The 20,604-nt window shown below is 41.3% G+C and overlaps 1 long non-coding RNA gene across 1 annotated transcript; it reads left to right on the top strand.

The window, feature by feature from the left end:
- The first annotated feature begins 8,305 nt into the window (after positions 1-8,305).
- On the top strand, positions 8,306-20,386 carry LOC108894773 (uncharacterized). Its single transcript, XR_001962852.2, has 7 exons — positions 8,306-8,414; positions 15,948-16,073; positions 17,622-17,716; positions 18,157-18,486; positions 18,579-18,755; positions 19,046-19,167; positions 19,260-20,386. It is a non-coding gene; the product is annotated as an uncharacterized LOC108894773 (long non-coding RNA).
- Positions 20,387-20,604: the final 218 nt, after the last annotated feature.

Here is a 20,604-nt window from a genome sequence, read left to right as displayed (position 1 = left end):
GACAGCACCTGACAGCAAGGTAAAGTGGTAAAAGTAAGCTAAATTCAGCATACATTTAAGATGATACAGATTTTCTAGGTGCCTAAATTACATTTTGGTGTTAACCCGTCCACTTCATTACATTGCTTACGTTCCTGCACTAGTACTCCTGATGTTTCTCCTACAGGAGATGGTGGCCTCCTGTAGGTAATATGCTGACTATACATAAAACTTCTCCCTTGTTTCTGATGAGTTTGCTGTGGTGCTTGTCCAAGGAAGCTAGGAGTCATGCTTGAAGTGGAACAGATTTAAAAGACACAGACAACAGCTTTGGTCTTGATGGAAATGGCATAAATTACATAACGTTAACTTTTAAGAAAAGATAAGATAATCCTTTATTAGTGTTGGGATTTGGCAGTATGCCTCTCTCCCCTCTTGTGGTCAGGGTGTTTCCCTTCCCTGTGTCTCCTGTTTGTCTCCCCTGTCTGTGTTTGTTTTCCAGGGCATGGCTATCTGGTTATCTCTTCCCACCTAAGTTTCCCTCCACTCAATCAAGCACTCCTGACATCAGTCTGGCCCACCTGACTCCTGCTGCATTTATACCCTGGTCCTTCACTTCAGTCTTCATCAGATCGTCCGTTTGCCAGCATGGTATTCGAGCTCATGACTCCTTAGTTTTTGAAAACCCTCTCCATTTGTTGCCTAACTTTGTCTCTCCCCTTACCCAGATACCGGGTCCTTACCCTTTGTTCGCCTGCCACGCCCTGGAGATCAGCATTCTAAGTTTTTTGACAGCTGAGTCCACCTTTTGTTTGGAAGCCTGACCTGCCTGCTCCTTTGTCAAGTGTTTTTGTTTTTTCTCAATAAACCATCTTTGTTTTTTCCAAGTTCTGCATTTTGGCTCCTTTTCCGTTTGTAATCCTAACAATTAGTCCCACAATGGGAAATTTACAGATGACCTGGGTGCATGCATTGCCTCAAATATGAAGCACTTAACTGTTATTGAATTAACTGTTATTGAATTAACTAATGAAAAGTGGTGCATGTCAAATGGACTCAACAGTGAGATTTGACCGGTGAACTGCCTCTGCTAAATTATCCTTTTGTTCATTTATAACGTTACTTCAAAGGTAACATGCATGTCAGTAAAATGTGTCCACAAACATATGGCCAGCTCTGTGTGTGTGTGTGCCGCTACGGTAGGAGCTCAGTCCCGCTCATAGCAAAAACATGTCGAGAGGAGGAGGAACAGGCCTTCTAATTTAGCTTTAATATTAATGATAGTGTTTTCCTTTGAATGAGCGATGATTAATTGTTGGCTAATGCGCCAAAACACAAAGAGTCTGTAAAGTAAGATTAAACTAGTTGTCCATGCTAGTGCTAACCACAGATGTGCATGAAAAAATACACTAGCTAAAGGAATAATTAATGACAGAACAGTGAAACATTAATAGCAATAACACTACCACTAAACACACAACACATAAATGTTTAAATGTTGTAACATCATTGGTTGAGCTGGATCATGGGAGCAGCAGGAGACTACAGCTCTGGAGGCAGACACCTGCAGTAAGCGAAAGTAGAAGAAAAAGAGAGAGAAGCACAGCCTGGGAACTACTGTGTTTGACGGAAGAAACATACAGTTAAGAGTGATGCAGCGATATTAAGATGGTTTACAGTAATCTCGTCGACAGGACAACATAGACAACATTTACTAAACTACTAAGCTTAAATGATGCATTGAGAGGATCAAATGTGACACTCAGATTCTTGGCTGTTGTACACACAAATCACACCAGTTGCCAAGGGACATAGTTACTTGATCGAACTGGTGTCTATATTGCGCTGGACTAATAACCAGCATTTCAGTTTTGTCTGAGTTAAGAAGCAAGAAGTTAAGAGTTAAGAAGCTTTTCACAGAAGACAAGCAGACCTCTAGTTCCCTAATTTGAGAGGCATTGTCAGCCTTTATAGGCACCTATAGCTGGGTATCATCAGCATAACAGTGAACATTAATTCCATGACTCCAAATAATTTGGCCAAGAGGAGAAAAATAAAGAGAGAAAAGCAGGGGGCAGCTTTTCACATCAGAAAAGGCGTGATATAGTGTTATTACAAGAGACACACTGAGTTCTTGTCAGATAAGTAAGATTTTAACCAGCTGAGGGCCAGGCCAAAGATTCCAAATCTATTTTCTAGTTGGTCCATAAGTACACACTGGTCTATAGTATCAAAAGCTAAACTAAGTTCAAGTTAGAGGAGCAGAGAGGTGGAATCTGAATCCAGAGAGAGTAGAAGATCATTTACTACTTTAGCAAGTGCTGTTTTGGTAGAGTGAAAAGCCCTAAAAGGCAGACTGAAAAGGTTCGAAAAGATTCTTATCAGCCAAGTGGGCTGAAAGCTGCTGAGACACAACTTTTTCTAGTATTTTAGAGAAGAATGGAAGATTTGAAACAGGCCAATAGTTATTCAGAGACCCAGGACCCAGTATGGTTTCTTAAATAAAGGTTTAAGCACACAGCTATAAGAAACCATGCCAGTTGTTCATGATAGATTCACAATATTCAGCACTGCAGGGCCCAAGACTGGCCAGAGATCTTTGGAGAGTTTACCTGGTAGAGGGTCAAGAAGGAAAGTAGTGGGTTTAGAAGTTAGTACCACCTTAGATAATGAATCAGATATACAGTGTCAAAATTCATCAGAGCAGAATTTTGACACTCATTGTGATGCTCAGCTGGTTCTGCAGCAGATGCTGGTGAGAATGAACTGATTTGTAATCTAATTTCATCAATTTTACTGTAGAAAAAATTCTGAAACATCACTCAATTACCAATTTTGCAAATTCCCTTTTTGGAATTATGTTAGTATTGAAAAATGTCTTGTGTCATCACTCATTTCTTGGATTACATATTTTGGAATATCAGTGCTTTTCAGTGGTTTAGTGATTATCATCTTCTGTTTATAAGGCTATGACCCTTTGACCTCTAGAAGAGTTTGCAAGCCATAATACTGTAACAAAACCTTTCTGAGACATGTGGAGAGCCATTATTGATAGGTTTTAGAACACATCATAAAACCTAACATTAAAGGGCACAAATAAGTCCTTGTCAGATATACTGTATAGATCATTACCAAATAAAAAAACACAGACATGTGGTCCTGTTCTTCAAACAGGAAAGCCTGAAGAATAATCCCACTCCTAACTGCATTAGACGAACTATATTAACTACAAAGTGCAATTATGTTTTTTGTTTGTTTGTTTGTTTTTAATTGCAAATCTGAAATCTTTCAAACACCTTCCATTTCAACAATTTATAAAATAGAAGTATTTCAGGTAAGATGAACCTTTACAAAACTAACCTCTTCCCTTTTTAACTTTAACATAATCATCAAAAATAAATAATCAGAACAACAACTTTAAAATATACTCCTGTTCAGTTGGCTTTTATGTTTCTCCCTGTTCCGCTGGCCTCTCTGTCTCAACCTGTTCAGCTGGCCTTTCTGTCTTTGTCTGCTCTGCTAACTTGTCTGTCTGTTCTGTTGGCTTCTCTGTCTCAGTCCATTCTGTTAACTTCTCTGTCTGTTCTGCAGAATTCTGTGTTTCTGTCTGTTCTGCTAGCCTCTCCATCTGCTCTGCTATCTTCTCAATCTCTTCTGCTGGCTTCTTCTGGAATGTCTTCTCCGTCTTCCTCATCACTGGCAACTCTTGCCTTTCTATTAGTTTCATTTTCATTTTCCTCATCACCTTCAATCATCTTGTACTTTCTTCTCTTATTGAGCATGTGCTCACTGCTTCTTGGAGTCACACTTCGTTCCTGATTCCTCTTCTTTCCTGTCTTCTTTTTGTTGCCTTTGCTGCTTGTCATTCCATTTTCTTCCTGCACTTGTGCTGTCTTCCTTCCAGTCCTTTTCAAACTATGCTTATTGTCCTTGTCTCCTTGTTTGCCATCTTTGGAACTTTGTGACTGACCAATTTCCACACCATCACTGTCTTGCTGTCCTGCCCTCTTCTTTCCACTGTCCCGCAGGTCAATGATCCAGGCCTCTTATCATTTTAAGTGTGGCCCAATAGCTTGGAGAGTCCCACCTGTCTGGGGCTGATCAGGAAGTAGGGTTTTCAAAAACTGCCCCTCAAATGTGGGAACACATTTGATAATTGGTGAAGTCACCATCAGCAGTTTATGAGGGCTCAGAGTCTACCACTGGAGGGAGGGATGCTAGTCTTGCCACAAGTCTGAGGTAAAGTTTCCCCTTGATGTTGACCTCTACTGTACAGACATGGCCATCCTCAGTAGGAATGAAACTTTATTACATATTATCTTACCAATGGGCCAGAGTCCTCTAGGCAACTGTGGGTCCATAATCATGACTACATCTGAAGTGTGTCCAGAAGTAGTCTGACAGAATCTGGCCGTGCCTCCACTGTCTTTGACTTGCCTGGGCCCCATGAGGAGCAGGTTTGGGGTCACAGAGTCAGGGTCAGCCAGGTCTGATGATACATATCCAGGGGTTTTGAGTTAAGGATATTTCAATCAGGAGAGACTTAGAAGAAAAACATGCACAAATCTGGATTAGAATAGAATTTTATTGTGCACAGGAGAAACAGAGTTTTGGCGCTTAGACCCCAGCAGGAAGTAGATCCCCATGGGAAGCATTCAGATTTTAAGTGGTGCTTCCAATATAGGAAACTACCCCCCTGGAGCCTAGACCTGGTGGCGGTGATGGTGAGTAAGGCTTAGTCAGGTCAAGTATTTATAGCATGAACAAAGTTAACTCATGGCACTTTTCGTATAGAGCACATAGACTGTCTCTTATGCTATTGCGTGAGAGACCCAACAATTCCCACTATGAGCAAGCACTAGGCGACAGTGGCAAAGAAAAAACTTCCTTTTAAGAGGCAGAAACCTCGAGCAGAACCGGACTCAGAGTGGGCGGCCATCTGCCTCGACCGGTTGGGTTTAGAAAGACACAGAGACAAAGAGACATGGAGGAGGAATGAGGCCTGAGGTTGGGACGGCTTCCTGTGAGGGGACTTCTGATCAGGGGTAGATGAAACATGGCCAGGCATCCACAGTTGAGGTGGTGAAGGGGAGGAGGTGGGTCGTACAACGCCGCGATGCTGAAATGACAGCTGAATGACAGCAGAGAGAGAGAGCATTTTAAACTGATACACCTTACAGGTGATTGGCTCTAGATGAGTGACGGTTGTAATTGGATGAAAACAGAATTAATGGGTGGGGCTTAGAGATAACAGGAAGCAGTTGAGAGTCAGCAGCCCAGTGTAGATAGACAGTCTCCCTGATTGAACTTTCGCTAAGCTTCATGTTAAATTTCTATCAAAAGTGTTAAGCACCTCCTCTGTAACTCTTTGTGTTCCTAGTGTCACTCGCACTGCTGTTTCAATTGATCTCACCTCCCTCTCCCAAATTCCTCCAAAGTGGGGAGCATTGTGGGGAGGGCTGTGGCTCAGGAGGTAGAGCAGACGCCCACGTCGGTGGTTCGATTCCCGGCTCCTCCAGTCTGCATGCCGAAGTATCCTTGGGCAAGATACTGAACCCCAAATTGCCTCCGATGTGTGTGCATCGGTGTGTGAATGTGTGTGAATGTATAGAAAAAGCACTTACATGTGCTGTATGAATGGGGTGAATGTGATCTGTAGTGTGAAGCGCTTTGAGTGGTCGAAAAGACTAGAAAAGCGCTATATAAGTACAGTCCATTTACCATTAGGAGGATTAAACTTGAACAGAATTTTCCTCATCTTTAGTGCTGGATTCAAAGTGGCAAAGGCATCACTGAGTTTCTTAGCTCCTCCTTTAAAGTTTGTTCCACAGTCTGAGAGGAGTTCAAAGGGCTGACCTCGGTGTGTGATGAAACGTCACAGGGCCAATAGGAAGCTGTCAGTGTCTAGGCTTGTTAGGATTTCTGTGTGGATACAGTGACTTGTGATGCATTTGAACAGGAGCCCCTATCTTTTATCAGTTTTGCAACTCACCTTTATTAATAGTGGGCCAAAACAGTCCATACCAGTAGACCGGAGTAGTGGCTGAGTTAAACAGACTCAGGGAGGGGCAAGTGGGCCATTTTGGGTGTTACGGGTTTACCTCTCCACTTCCTGCATACGTCCATTGGTGCTGTTAAATAGCTTGGCGGCCACAAAGAATCCAGTTTGAATGTCTGATCTCTGCAAAGACCCTAACAGGACCAGGGTGGAGGAGACATGTGTCACAGTAACCTTATTATTAGACAGGTTACTGTACTGCTTGGGATCAAGGACAATGGTATACATTACTTCTGGTTCAAGTTCCTCTGCCAGGTGGAGTCTGCCCCCCACTCAGATAAGGCTTAGCTTAGACTGAAATTGTGGAGAAAGGGAAAGGAGGCGACTACGTGGAGGAAGATCTCTTCCAGACTTAAGGTCCTGAAAATCATCTGGAAAACTCTGACTGAGCTTGTGATAGGATAAGAGTTTCAACGTCATGTGAATGATGGGGTTCCAGTAGCGGTTTATTTGCCAGTAGTCTGAAGGCTTTGGTGGGTTGCCTCAATAAGATCTTGCCAGGTGCTAAATTTACTGGGATCTGGTAGATGTAAGTGTTTATTGATCTGTGTGAGACCACAGAAGAGGGATTTTCTCAAGTCAGGGACTGGATCATGGGTGGGTGGTGGCATAGATCAGGAGACAAAGCCAGAAATGTTAGGCCTCTGTGCAATCTGCAGGGTTCAGCCAATTCCATTAACCTCTTGCCTCTGGCGATATCGTTTGCAGGACTGTGAGATATTTCAACATAGTGCCACTGATCAGGGCTCCCATCAGGGCTGCGGAGAGCTCAAGGCAAGGGATGGTGAGCTGTTTTTTTTGGGTCTGTTTTACAGGACAGGCAATGTTACACTAATACCATCTTGGGTACTGAATGTTGGCCAGGTGGGGGAGTTCATTTTCGCAATCCATGCCTGCTGAAGTTCACCTGTGGGTATAAACTCATCCCATTCTCTTTTTATCCAGAGCTGTTGGAGGCAATTTTCCCTCTAAGCTGTGCACATGCGCAATTGCGCACTGCTCCCGCTTTCTCCGCCCACAGCAAAACTATGTAGCGCATAAAATTAAAGTGTGCAACAGTGTGCACGTCTGATGTTGCTCACAGTGGTCCAAGGAATTCTCAGGGAGAGATTGTGTATACACACAATGAAAAATTAGGGGGAACATTGGCTGGAGGGGTATTTTGGCTCCTGTAGTTGTAGTCATTTTTCACAAAATATCTTAGACAAGTACTGACAAAGGCATGCAGAAAGCATACAAACCAACAACAGCCAAGTCTATTTAGGCCTGCTAGTTAATGACAGAATAAACATTAATTAACGTGATTAATGTGATATGATGGACTGTTACCCAGTGTTATTTTAATTAAAACCAACACTCAGCATGAGAAACTGCATCTGAAAGTTTTCTACGCTGCTTTGCTAATTATGATTTAGGGTTAGAGCTTAGTGAACTTGTGTATCGTTCCAGCCTCAGTATCGGTTTGAATTGAGTCACTCACTGCTGTGTCCAATTAATATTTCACTTTCAGATGCCTATTTTCACTGGCTTTTGCAGAGGGATCCTGCACTATGGAACAGCTAACTCAAACAAGGCTAACTTAAAGGACAGATTGCGTCAAACACAGGGTGGTGCAGTGGAAGAGACCAGTGTGGAGAAGTAAATGGACAAGAGGTTGCGAAGATTACATCAGACAACCTCAGGAAAATCAGGGACAGAGAATAGACAGAGACAGTGAATTGATGAAATAGTCAGAAGGATGCACAGACATGAAGACATGACAGAATAACTGGCACAGGGGTGCAGAAAGTAATTGTCTTCTGATTGGAATTTTGTTGATGTGAGTGTTCTCACATCACAAACTTGCTCATCCATGGCCTTTAAACAACAATAAATGACATTTTGACCATAGCTTTCACTATGATTGCATTGTATTCAAAAGAAGAATGGTCACATATAGGGCAAAATTGGGTGTCTAAGCCTTTCCTGTGTTGACTTATCTTTGCATTAAAAAAAATCTTTTAATGCGCTTTTTTTTTTTTTTAGTTTTAATAAATATTCATTCATATTTATTTAGTCTCCCTAATTGGGTGCAAAAGTTTTAGTTTTAGCCTAGTAATTAAATCTCAGTATTTGTGTGAAGAGGTTGTGGATCAATAACCAGTGCTATGCTACTGTGGCTACTTCTCCCTAGGCAGGAAGAGAGGAACTCAGAATAGAATGTGAGAGCAGTGCAGATAAAGGAACACACACAGGACAGCAAAGCAGAGAGAGAAAGGGAGAGGGAGGGAGTTAGAGGGAACGAGAGAGAGAGAGAGAGAGAGAGAGAGACAGGCAGCATCATAGTGACTAACCACTGAATCCCTTTAATGCACCAGAAGTGATAATCCAACCAGAGGTAAGAATCAAAGAAATATGCAATGTCTCAGTCTCTTACTGTTTTCTGCAATTACAGTTCTGGGGTACAGTGTATGTGCATGTAAGAGAGAGAAATAGCACAGGGAGTGTGAGATCATTTTATCACAGACTGGAGGACAATGTTATAAGCTTAAGGTTTTGGTGCTGTCCTGTCTGTATGTGCCTGTATGTGTTAAGAGAATCTGTTTTGTACGTGTGTGTGGAATATATTATACAAGTGCCAGAATGCTATCAGATGGAGAAATATGTGTGTGTATGTGTGTTTTGTGTGATTATAGAAGCTACAGTGAGCTTTGTCATTGCATCTTGACAGTGTAGTCTAATGCCGCAGTATTCACCTACCCCACCCCCACCCCATCCCACACACTTGACTCCCCCTCTGCCACTTTCTATCTCCCATAATTTCTGTCACTATGATTCTGCATGGGCTAAATTAACCTCCTCAAGAGTAGCTGGGCTACTAGGCTATTTGGGTGAATTTCATTGTATTATATATGTAGTGGGTTTGGGACAAACAATGAAAGCTTTCTTTGGACCTCTTTTTTAATCTGCAATGATACAACATGTAACAGGGAGTACATTAGCTCACATCCTTTCCTCAGACTACTGCAAGGGATGCATGAAATGTTAACAATGTAAAATAATGCAAAATAAAATAATTACGTCCTGCCTCACATCTTGTACATTACGGAGTAAACACAATTACTTTATATGTTCACAAACAACACCAGAAAAGCAACAAATATTTAAAATTTACTTCATACAAATCTCACAGAAAAACTGTATGTCATTTCATTTCCATGATTGCATGAGTTGCTAGGTACTGGGCTGAACAGGCAACAGCACTTCAAAGGAGCACCGCTGAAAACAATACAGTGGTAACTTATGAAAGAACTTAACTCTTTAAAACTCGTTCAGCACTGTGGTGACAACATTTCAGAAAACACAATGACATTTAAGAAAACAGAAAAACATTACAGTAAACACAACATTTGGGGCAGCTGTGGCTCAGGAAGCAGAGTGGTCGTGCACCAACCAGAAGGTTGGTGGTTCAATCATTGGCTCCTCCAGTCCACATGCCAAAGTATCCTGATACTAGATACTGAACACTATGTGTGTGCATCAGTGTATGAATGTGTTAGAGCAGCGGTCCCCAACTTTTTTTGCGTCACGGGCCGGTTTAATGTCAGACAATATTTTCACAGACCAGCCTTTAAGGTGTGGCAGATAAATACAACAAAATAAAATGATATGACCGGCATAACACTGGTATTTTCTAAATATAATAATAAACATGAATCCACTGTGTATGCAACTTTATTAGCAGCATCCTTGTAACATCGCGCCAACATCATAACATGAGTAATGGCCTCTCAGCCCCACACTCTCTGGTCATAATGGCAAAGGTTAAACATGCCTTCAACATAAGATACACCACAAAGACAATGACACCCGAAATGTGTTGCTTATGTCCAGTCTGCTCTGTAATTTTGTTTTGGTTGCTGTCACTGCAGAAAACCCTGCTTCACACAGGATAGGGATGGGTGTCGGAAACGGCAACAGGGTTTTCAGTGCTGTTGTGGTGATCTCAGGGTATTCTGCCATGACTTTAATCCAGAACACCGGCAGAGTTGTTGTCTCAAACATACTTTTAAGGCTGCCATCATTTGCGATCTCCAGTAGTTAATCTTCTTGCATAGACACACTGAATTCCCCTGGTTTGTTGGCAAATTGGTTGCGGATCCATTCCTTGGCAATTCGTGGGTCTTTTGTGGTTGGGAAGTAGCGCTCGAACTCTTTTAAAAGTAAAGACAGGTGATCGTGCACCAGCTGGGAGAATGAAAGCTCCGGCTCAGTCTTTTCCAAGATCCAACCTAATGTTTGAAACATGTCAAATATACCTCTGTTCATGCGCCGTCCCCCACAAATCCAATTTGGCTTTAAATGCAGCTACTTTATCTGCCAACTTGAAGACAGTTGTCATTTCCCCCTGAAGTGACAGATTGAGTTCATTGAGCAGGTTGAATATGTCACACAAGTAAGCGAGTTTTGTGACCCATTATCTCCGTCATGCACATCCTCCTGATAAACATATCGCACATAAACAAGAAGTATTGCTTTGTTGTCAATATCTGTAGACTCGTCAACCTGGAGTGCGTACCACGGTGATGTATTAATCCTCTCCAACAACTGACAGTCTCAACTGTGCTATCTTTTTAACCGCAGCCTCTCCTAGAATTTCACGGCAAATGTCTTTAGTGGCCGGAAGGATCAATTCTTCACCAATAGTGAATGGCTTCTTAGCCTTAGCAATACGGTTAGCCACCAAGAATGATGCTCTCAGTGCACTCAAATTTGTTGATGTGGTGGCCATCAGTAATCGCTTCTGTCCTTTTTTCTTTCAAAATACTCCAAAAGCTTGTCTTTGAATGCAGAATGCTTGGTCTCCAAGTGGTGAAGCAGTTTTGAAGGCTTCATTGCCTCATTAGAGAGTCGGTCACTGCATATTAAGTAAGTAGGTTAGAGTGAGTAGGCAGTCTTAAACAGATGGGTTTTGAGTCTGGATTTGAAAACAGGAAAGGAGTCAATGTTTCGGAGGGCTGGTGGCAGGGAGTTCCAGAGCTGCTCTGCTCCCCACGGTGCTGAGACGGGCAGAGGGTATACAGAGATGAATGGAGGAGGAAGATCTGAGGGAACGGGAAAGGGTGGTGATGTGTAGGAGGTCAGATAAATATGGGGGGGCAAGGTTGTGTATGGCTTTGAAAGTAAGCAGGAGGAGTTTGAATTCAATGCGCTGTTTAACCGGGAGCCAGTGGAGTTGCTGAAGGATGGGGGTGATGTGATGGAAAGAGGGGGTTGTGGTGATAATGCGAGTGGCAGAGTTCTGGACCAGTTGAAGCTTATGGAGGGACTTTTGAGGAAGGCCAAAGAGGAGAGAGTTGCAGTAGTCGATGCAGGAGGTGACGAGGCTGTGGACAAGGGTGGAAGCAGCATGGGGGGGTGAGGGAGGGGAACTTGAGGGGAAGGGGAAACTGGGGAGCTGTTGATAGTGAGGGAGAAGCTGTCAACTTTGGATAGAGTGGATTTGGTGCCAACCAGAAGGATCTCAGTTTTATTACTGTTTAATTTTAGAAAGTTTGAGGTGAACCAGGATTTTATTTCCAATAAACAGGAGGTGAGGGAGGAAGGTGGGAAAGTGGAGTTCAACTTGCTAGAGAGGTAGAGCTGGGTGTCATCCACGAAGCAGTGGAAATGGATGTTGAATTTACGGAAGATATTGCCAAAGGGGAGAAGGTAAGTGATAAAGAGAAGGGGCCCCAGGACAGAGCCCTGGGGCACACCTGTAGTGACTGGGGAGGGGTCGGATTTAAAGGATTTTAGTTGTATGAACTGAGTGCGGCCTGACAGATAAGAACGAAACCAGTCAGGGGGGTGTGAGTGATGCCAATGGAGGAGAGTCTACTGAGAAGGATAGGGTGTGAGATGGTGTCAAAGGCCGCACTCAGGTCAAGGAGGATGAGGATGGAGAGTAAACCGGTGTCAGCTGCAATGAGGAGGTCATTGGTGATTTTAATGAGGGCGGTTTCTGTACTATGTTGGGAGCGGAAGCCAGACTGGAAGGGTTCATAGAGGCTCTTAGAAGTTAAATGCAGGTGAAGTTGGGAGGCGACTATTTTTTCAAGAATTTTGGAGATGAATGGTAAGTTTGAAATGGTGAAGGTTATTGTAGTTGTTGGGATCTAAGCCAGGTTTTTTGAGTATTGGGGTGACGACTGCAGTTTTGAGTAGTGAAGGAACAGTTCCGGTGGTGAGTGAAGAGTGAATGATAGTAGAGTGGTCCGGGGGTTGGGGACCACTGTGTTAGAGAGCACTGTGTGTGTGTGTGTGTGTGTGTGTGTGTGAGAGAGAGAGTGAATGTGACATGTAGTGTGAGTGGTCAATCCGACTAGAAAAGCGTTATATAAGTACAGTCCATTTACCATTCATAACACATTTCACAAAACATGACATTGCAGAAAACACATTTCAGCAAACACAACATTTCATGAAACACAACAACATTTCAGAAAACACATTTCAGAAAACAAAACAACATGTCACAAAACACAATATTTCAGAAAACAAAACAACATGTCACAAAACACAATATTTCAGAAAACGGAAAGGGAGAGACAACACATCTTGTCTGTGATGGGACAGAACCCCAGTCAATTCAGAGTTCACTGTTGGTGGGTGAAAGATTTGAGCATAAGGAACCCTGGAATGGTCACAGAGAGAAAAAAAATATGCACATAATCTGTATACATTTGTACATACATTTCCTACATTTTGATTAATTTGTGCTCACAAGTTTATATACAGAGAGCCTGGCCTTCATATTATGTTCTGTTAACTCATTGACGTAATATAAATATAACCTGGGCTGTCCTTCACTTTATGCTGAAGAGCAGCAGGTATGCTCACCAGTTGGCACGACTCATCAGTGCTCACATGCTGGACATCGGATGCTCCACCTCTTAAGACAAAGAAAAGCCTGACAGCTTCAGCTGTCTCTTTTTAACATTAAACTACAGTATCACATCTGCATTGGACATGTTACAAAGCTGCAAAATAGCTACAGCACAGTAAGTGTGCAGAAAGTGTGTAACACAAGTGTGTGTGACAACAGGCTCCTTCACCTGATGCTGAAATTGTCAGGCTTTCCTTTACTTTAAGAGGTGGAACAGCGCTTTTCAGTGCTCTGCAACATCAGGCACCTGAGTGCTGAAGCTAGTGCCAACCAGTGTGCATACCTACTGCTCTTCAGGTGAAGGCAAGCTCATGTTATATTATGTCAACGAATTAACAGAGCATAATATGAAGGCCAGTATTTATGAGTTAATCATATTAAGTTTTAAACTGTTTGAGCTAAGCTTTTCACATTAAAAACTATGGTGTCATGTAACAAAGATGCATGCCATGCAGCAGTTCAGCGAGGTATAGACCTGTGTAGCCCAGTTTGCAGACTGATTTACACTCTCATTATTAATTATGAATAAGTGGCTAAATTAATTAATGTAGTTACTGTAATTCATGCTCTGGAGAGAAAACAGGTCTGTTGTGCATAAACTCTGATGTTGTGCTGTATTTTGTGAAATGATGTGTTTTCTGAAATCATGCTGTGTTTTCTGAAATGTCGTTTTTTTGTGAAATTGTGATTTTTTTTGTGAAATGTTGTAGTATGTTGTGAAATGTTGTGTTTTCTGAAATGTCATTGTGTTTTGTGAAATGTTGTTGTGTCTTCTGAAATGTCATTGTGTTTTGTGAAATGTTGTTGTGTCTTCTGAAATGTTACATGACCTTCAGGGCCAATGTACAGCACTTAACACATTACAGCTGTTTTACATTACTTTTTTGAAACATTGTCACATTACCAAGCATTAACTGTTGGAATGACATTTAGAAGCGGAATACTCTGTAACCATACCTCTCTTTCTCAGCTCCAAATGCAGACTGAGAGTGTGCTTCCTGGGTGAACATACCAAAGAGTGACAAGGGGGATTCAATGATCATGAAATCACATGAAAATAAAGATACATAAAATTATCCCTTTTGTGAGTACTAAAACAATCTCACAGCAATATTAGGAGTGATTTAAAATAATCATTGAGTATCATATAGGTACTTATAATCCCCCCCCCCCCACCCCTTATTGTCGTCACATGCAACATCCCACCAGAGACAGTATCCAGTCACTCATATTGTGTAGGGGCTTGAAGTTTCTGGTATACCAAAACACACTTCTAATAAATTAATAAAAAATATGTACAATACTATAATATTGTTTTTACTGTTAGACAAATGTTAAGACCTTGACAACAGGAAACATGTGTTAAGGGTGCTGCCTAGGTAGGTTCTTCAGAGGATGAAAAGGCAAGACTGAAGCTGCTCCTCCTTTGCAAAGGAGATGGTATAAATGCAAGAGCTAGACCAAAACTATGCTGTACATCATGGCAATGAAACCACAATTTCTGTGTTTTTTTTTCCTTATTCAAAGTCTAAACAACTCAAATGTAATAACACAACATCCTGTCACAATGTCCTCATGTGGTGAGGCTGGGCCCCCACTTGTCCTCCACTACAAGTCTGAGTACTAGTACACCACAAGGAGGTGTACTGAGCCCATTATCTACTCCCTCTTTACATACAGCTGTGTTGCTGCATTCAACAGTAACACCATGTTCACCATCTTAAAGGTTTTAATGGAAGTTCAGATGCTGAATGTTGAGGACAGATGAATGGATGTTCAGAGTCAGTGTGATGGTTCAATCTCATGCATTATTCCACCCAAGCGATTACAGACTCCTAAAAGGTCTGATTAAAACTGACTCAACTTGAATGTGGACTTGACAGGGGTCATTAGATTGTTGCAGATGTAGGAACAATATGTCTGAGATCAACAGTGGCCAGGGATCTGGATTATTTGGTCTGAGATGCTTAGTCTGGCTGCTGTGGATGCTGCACCAATACAGAAGGAACAGCTTGAATAGTGTTCTGAAGATTTCCTGCAGTACAGAAAATTTTGTGTAATGCATCTGGAACCAGAATTGAGAGGCTGTTTTGCTGTTTTGCTGTTTTGGTGAGAAAGAGTGGGTGTTGAAGTCAGGCCTTGGTGACATACATGAAGCTGATGTAATTAGTCAGTGGCTCATATGGGCTGAGATAGGAGTGAGGCAAAAAATGTAGACAGGGAAAGTAACTCTGACCTGGTCGGTTTTACACTATTGGAGCGTGAATATGACAGAGTCAGAAGTGTAGATGGTAATGTCACGTAGAGTGGGATGATGAGAAGGATTATAGAAGGATGAAGTCAGGGCACTGGTAGAGACCCTCCCTGCTTTCCCACAACTTGACAAACATGGCAAGTATCCAAGACATTTTTGTACCATTTTTAACATTTGGACTGTAGAATGTGGCAAAAATGCTCAAAAATGGCATAAAATCACTCATTGTATGAGGCACCACTGTCTGATTTTGGACAGAAATTGGTTAACTGTTAATTTACAATATTATTATTAACCCTCTGAGGTTAGGCCACTTTTTACGGTGTGCCTCGGACCTCTTACTATTTAAAGAACTGTAGAAATCCAATACTGTAAGATACAAGCATGTAACTGATATCATTTTTTCAGCACAACCTGGGCTTTTTGAATATGTAAGTTTCTATAATGCCACATGACATTATAAGTAGTTCTAAGACCATAACCCCCCCCCCCCCCCCCCACTTGGGCCATTCTGCCCCGTTGTTTCTGACCAGAATCAGACAGAGAACTAAATCATGCACACACTCGCTCCCAGGGCACAACACTGTTCAAAATATGGCCACCACTGTCTCCAAAACCTCTATATTCATAATCTCTAAAAACTCCCTCGGTTTCCCCCGGGTCGTTTTCGCGGCAGAGCCGCACATTGGCGGCCGTATCCTTTGTAAACGTCATTTTCATTGCGCGCGTTACAGCGCGTTACATTGCAGAGTTTACCGTATTCAACTCCATGAGCGTTGTGTCGAACATCCGGGTTTTTGGACAGGTACGCTTTGAGAGGAATTTGAAGGCAGCCATTTTCTTTCATTCGCATCGAGTATGAGAACGAAAGATTGGTAAGTATCTCGTGACTGAAGTTCGCCGTTTTATTGTTATTTTGCTTTAAAATGTGTGTGTTTTTTTTATTTTTTTATTTTTTAACAATTTTGGATGCATGATGAAACATTTTTGTATTATTAACGAGTGCCCGCCATCTCCTTGCACGTTAAACAGACGTGCCCACTGAGGATAATGTTGACTGTTAGCATTTGTTTCAGTTCATCTTCAGACACAGTTGACTAAGGGAAAGCTAACGAAAACTCTTTTTGAAAATAGTTTTAAGCTGTTTGGGTCGAGAACTTTGTTCTTTTAAACCGTTTTCTCCTATCAGTGTTTCAACTGACGCGGCTGTGTCCCGGGGTTTCTGCCTGCAAAAGCGTGCGCCATCTTTTATCAATGTTATCAGAAATTACTTTATATCATTGTTTAAATTGAATTGCTGCCGTCAAATCGAACTCGTGATTGCGACATGGGAAACCGTGTACACGGCTCGTGAACTTGGACCTCCCAGACATTTTCACGAGGGGGCTGTTCATATGAGGTCTTGTCATCAACAACATGTTGGTGAGTTACCGTTAACTTGTACTGGCTTGCTGCTTGTTACGGTGTTTAATATTGACCAGACGAGAGAGAGAACATTTGCATACTCAACATTATTTGCATACTTTTAGTGTAGTTTTCGTGTGGTTTTCAACCGTTGTTTAGACTGTTAAAAGACAAATAACTATCAATATTAGCACTGAGGAGATAAGATTCTGTTACCCCTCTTTCTCTACAGGCTCATATTGTAGATGGCAAAATGATCATTAAGGTGCAGTATCAAAACTGCAAGAAATACATAAAATTACAACATGCTGATTTTGAGGAATTCATTTATGAAGGTAACGGTATATGTATGACTAACCAGTAATTCATACTGACTGGCAGTTATATTTGATGAACAAGTTACTATGTTGTCTTTTAACCTCATCACTTAGTGAGAGAGAACTTCTCTATGGACAAGATTATAGTGGAAGATGATTCTGGCAATGAGGTGGATGCAGCAGTGTTTGCAGACTTTTCCACAGTGGCAGGAATTTGCTTTGTTATCAAGGACAGTCAGGACAGTGGTCCTCCGGTGAATCTCTGTCGCCTCCAACCACACCACTATCCTCACACAGTGGGAGTTTGCGCCTTTCAGATTTGGCTAAATGTAGTCATTATAGTCCTATCATAATGATGCCTGAAACTAATTTGCTATTCTAAGTTTAATTTTAAAATTGCCATTTTTGCAATTTGTTTAGCTGATAAAGCAGATTCTACAGACAAAACCAGGAGGGACATCAGTGCTTGAAGAATATGAAGAAACTAGGTCTTTATGTGACAGTAGAAGAAGGCAGATGGTCAATATTCTTGCAGCACACATGGTTGAGACGAAAGGGTAAATTTATGGTACCAGGGTTAGGTAGTTGCCAGGTACTTAACCCCCCTAAAGTGGTGGTGATGTGGTAATCATTTCATAAAGTACTGATGCTTGTGTGTGTAAGCAAATAACAATTTATTTTATTTTTATTTTTTATTTGCAGGAGAATTCCTCAGCAAATCATTAAAGAGAAATATGCCCTGGGAATTGTCACCTTGTTCCCCTGCTTTCAAAGACCCTCTTTCCAGGAAAGGATATGTAAGTTTTGTATTTATCTTCATTCCAGTCCTTATTTAAAATGTATTTTTGCATTAAGAAATTACTGAGTAGATTATTTGACACTGTATATTAGTGTCAAATTCATTCTTCGATTATTAATGCACAAATACATTTGGTTGCTAGTTTATCACGTCCACTAAATAAAACTTTTTTCTTTAATTTTAACATTTTAGTTTCTTAACTAGGTGTGTAGCTCTGCTGTTTCACGTCGCCACTCTCTTAAGGGGGGGTGGTATCACACAAAGATAGCATCAATACATTCTCTAACGTTATTGACAGTGATAACGGGGGTGTCTGTTTCAGAATCATCAAAAAACTGTTGCAGTGCCTGAATTTAATTTCTCCTATACACATTGTTGCAACCTGGTTCCAACTATAGCTGATTATGAACAAATGTAATTATGTCTGTCCTTGGTTAGGAACACTTTTACGATAGCCAAAGTGGCTCTGGATTTCTGGCATGGTGGCTCAAGACAATTCAGAGGAAGACAAAACTTGGGTCCAAGGAACCAAAAACACAGATGGCAAGAGGAGGTGGTCCAAGACAGCAGAGAGAGCTGCCTCAGATTGGTGGTCAGTTGGATGAGGAGCGTTGTAAAGAGGTCATATCCTTAATGAACCACACCAGTGAAATTATCCTGCAGAAGATGAAGGAAGCCTTTGAGTAGAGACAGTGCCTCATTCACAATCCTGATGAGTCCCACAACATATTCTCAGTGTTTCCAAGGCTGCTAGACACAAAAGAACTGGTAAGTATTGACATTATATTGACATCATAGTCATGACCTTAGCATGTGATTGTCAGAAATTTGACCAAACATGTTCTTTCATGTTGCTGCAGATATGTTAAAATTTCAGCCTCCTCTTTGGACCAGAAACTGCTGCAAACTGTTTGAGAAGTGGCATACATCCTTCAAAAGAAAGGTGATGAGAGAAGCAGAGAGCCTTACAACCACCCCAGTGCTCCAGAGTTTGCTGAGGTCTGCCAGGAATCAGAACAATGATGAGGATCACCCAGGTATTTAATTTTAATTAACGGCCAATGATGGATCAAAAGTGGGGGCACTCTTACTGCTATCTCCTGTAGTTAACACACTGACTATCCATACATACTTCATACAACCACACTTTTAAAAAACCCAAGCTATCCATTTGTGACTTGAGACTAAACAGCTGATGATAAAACAAAATAAAATGGTCCTTCGGGTCCTGAGATCCTGAGAAGGTCAGCAGCAGTAGGTTAAATGGCTTGGAAATTAAGTTTGGATGGAAAGAAACTTGTGATTCAAGATTTTTTTCTTCTTACAGAGTGCGATGATATGGCATCATTTCTTCTGCTCCTGCATATCCTGCCACCTCAGCCAACTAAAAAGAAAACACAGAAGATCGGCGCGGCTCAGGCTATGGACCACATAGTTGTGTTTCACAAGGTAAGAACAAATTTAATTGTGAATGAAGTGGGAAACATGGGACAGAATAAGACAGTATTACGATGCAACTTAACATGTAATTTTTCTTACAGTCATGCAGGAGCCTTGAAGAACACCTAGAAAACCAGAGGGCACACCACCAGCCATACCTTCTTGCTTCTGGAACTGGCAAGCAGGCCATCAGTACTTACTACGTTGTGATAGACAAGAGGCTCATTCCCTGCAAGGGAACAACGTCATTAGCAGCCTTTGATGAACTCTTTAATGTACACTTTGTTGTCAGTGTAAGTTACGATGATGCTCTCAACAACATGTACACATTCCTCCAGACAAAGGTCTATAGTATCAATGTTGATACCACTAAAGAGAGTCCAAAGGTGAATGAATTGAGAGCCAAATTCTTGGAACAGTGTATATATGCAACATATGTAAGTCACTGTGCAATGCACTTGGTGCAGTTATTTCAGCACTTTTTTTGCATAGGTTATATTTTGGCAAAAAGTTTTATTTTTCTTAATCTACAGTGTTTGTTTTTGCACATCAAACAAAGGCTAATTTGAGCCACGTTCAGAGGTAGAAACTAGGAGCCAAGTTCTTAAACAATGTATAGATATTTGTCATATTTGTAGATCCCTGCATGATGCACCTAGTGCATTAATTCAGCACCTTAAGTTTTTTCATGGGTTATACAAAAAAAATGTTATTTGTGCTCAAGAAGGCTGTTCATTGAGTTTAAAAGTTATGCAGTTTTAGAAAGCATTTAAATGGTTGTCATAGTACTGTTAACGTGGGTTCAAGAAACAATGTTAATATGCAAACACCGCATCAATCAGATTTACAGGGCAGTGGTGTCGCCAACACTGTTGTGTTATCTGTTGTTGAAAGCATGGAAGAGTATGTCAGTGAAATTCATGCAAATCTTAAAGAACAAGTATTAAGTGCAGTGCCTGCTGATTCAAAGAGAAACAAAGTATCTGGAGTCTATGAACAGGTACCAGTAAATGAGACTTTCATTTGCATACCCTTGTTAAAAACTTTAGAGTTCATTTTCAAGAATGAAGAAGTGTGTTTCCAAATTAATAAATCTGCTGCTCTTGGTAGCTTTTACCAGGATTTCTGTGATGGAAAATATTGTAGAAATCACCCATTGTATTCAAAATCAAAAAATGCATTACAAATTCAAGTTTATTATGATGACTTTCAAACATCAAATCCACTAGGGTCAAAAACAAGGCATTCATAAGCTTGGATGTTTATATTTCACACTCTGCAATTTACCACCACATCTAAACTCATCCCTGATGAACATCCATCTCATTTCTTTGTTTCATTCCCAAGATGCAAAAAAAAATATGGCGTTGACAAAATACTTACTCCATTTATAGAAGATGTAAAGGTCCTAGAGCACAGTCGAATGAAAGTGTCATTTGCTGGAAC

Source organism: Lates calcarifer, unplaced genomic scaffold (genome assembly GCF_001640805.2).
Source record: "Lates calcarifer isolate ASB-BC8 unplaced genomic scaffold, TLL_Latcal_v3 _unitig_3844_quiver_2016, whole genome shotgun sequence".
Taxonomy (NCBI): Eukaryota; Metazoa; Chordata; class Actinopteri; family Centropomidae; genus Lates; species Lates calcarifer.
The sequence above is the reverse complement of the archived record's forward strand: the minus strand, read 5'-3'. Positions and strand labels throughout refer to the sequence as shown.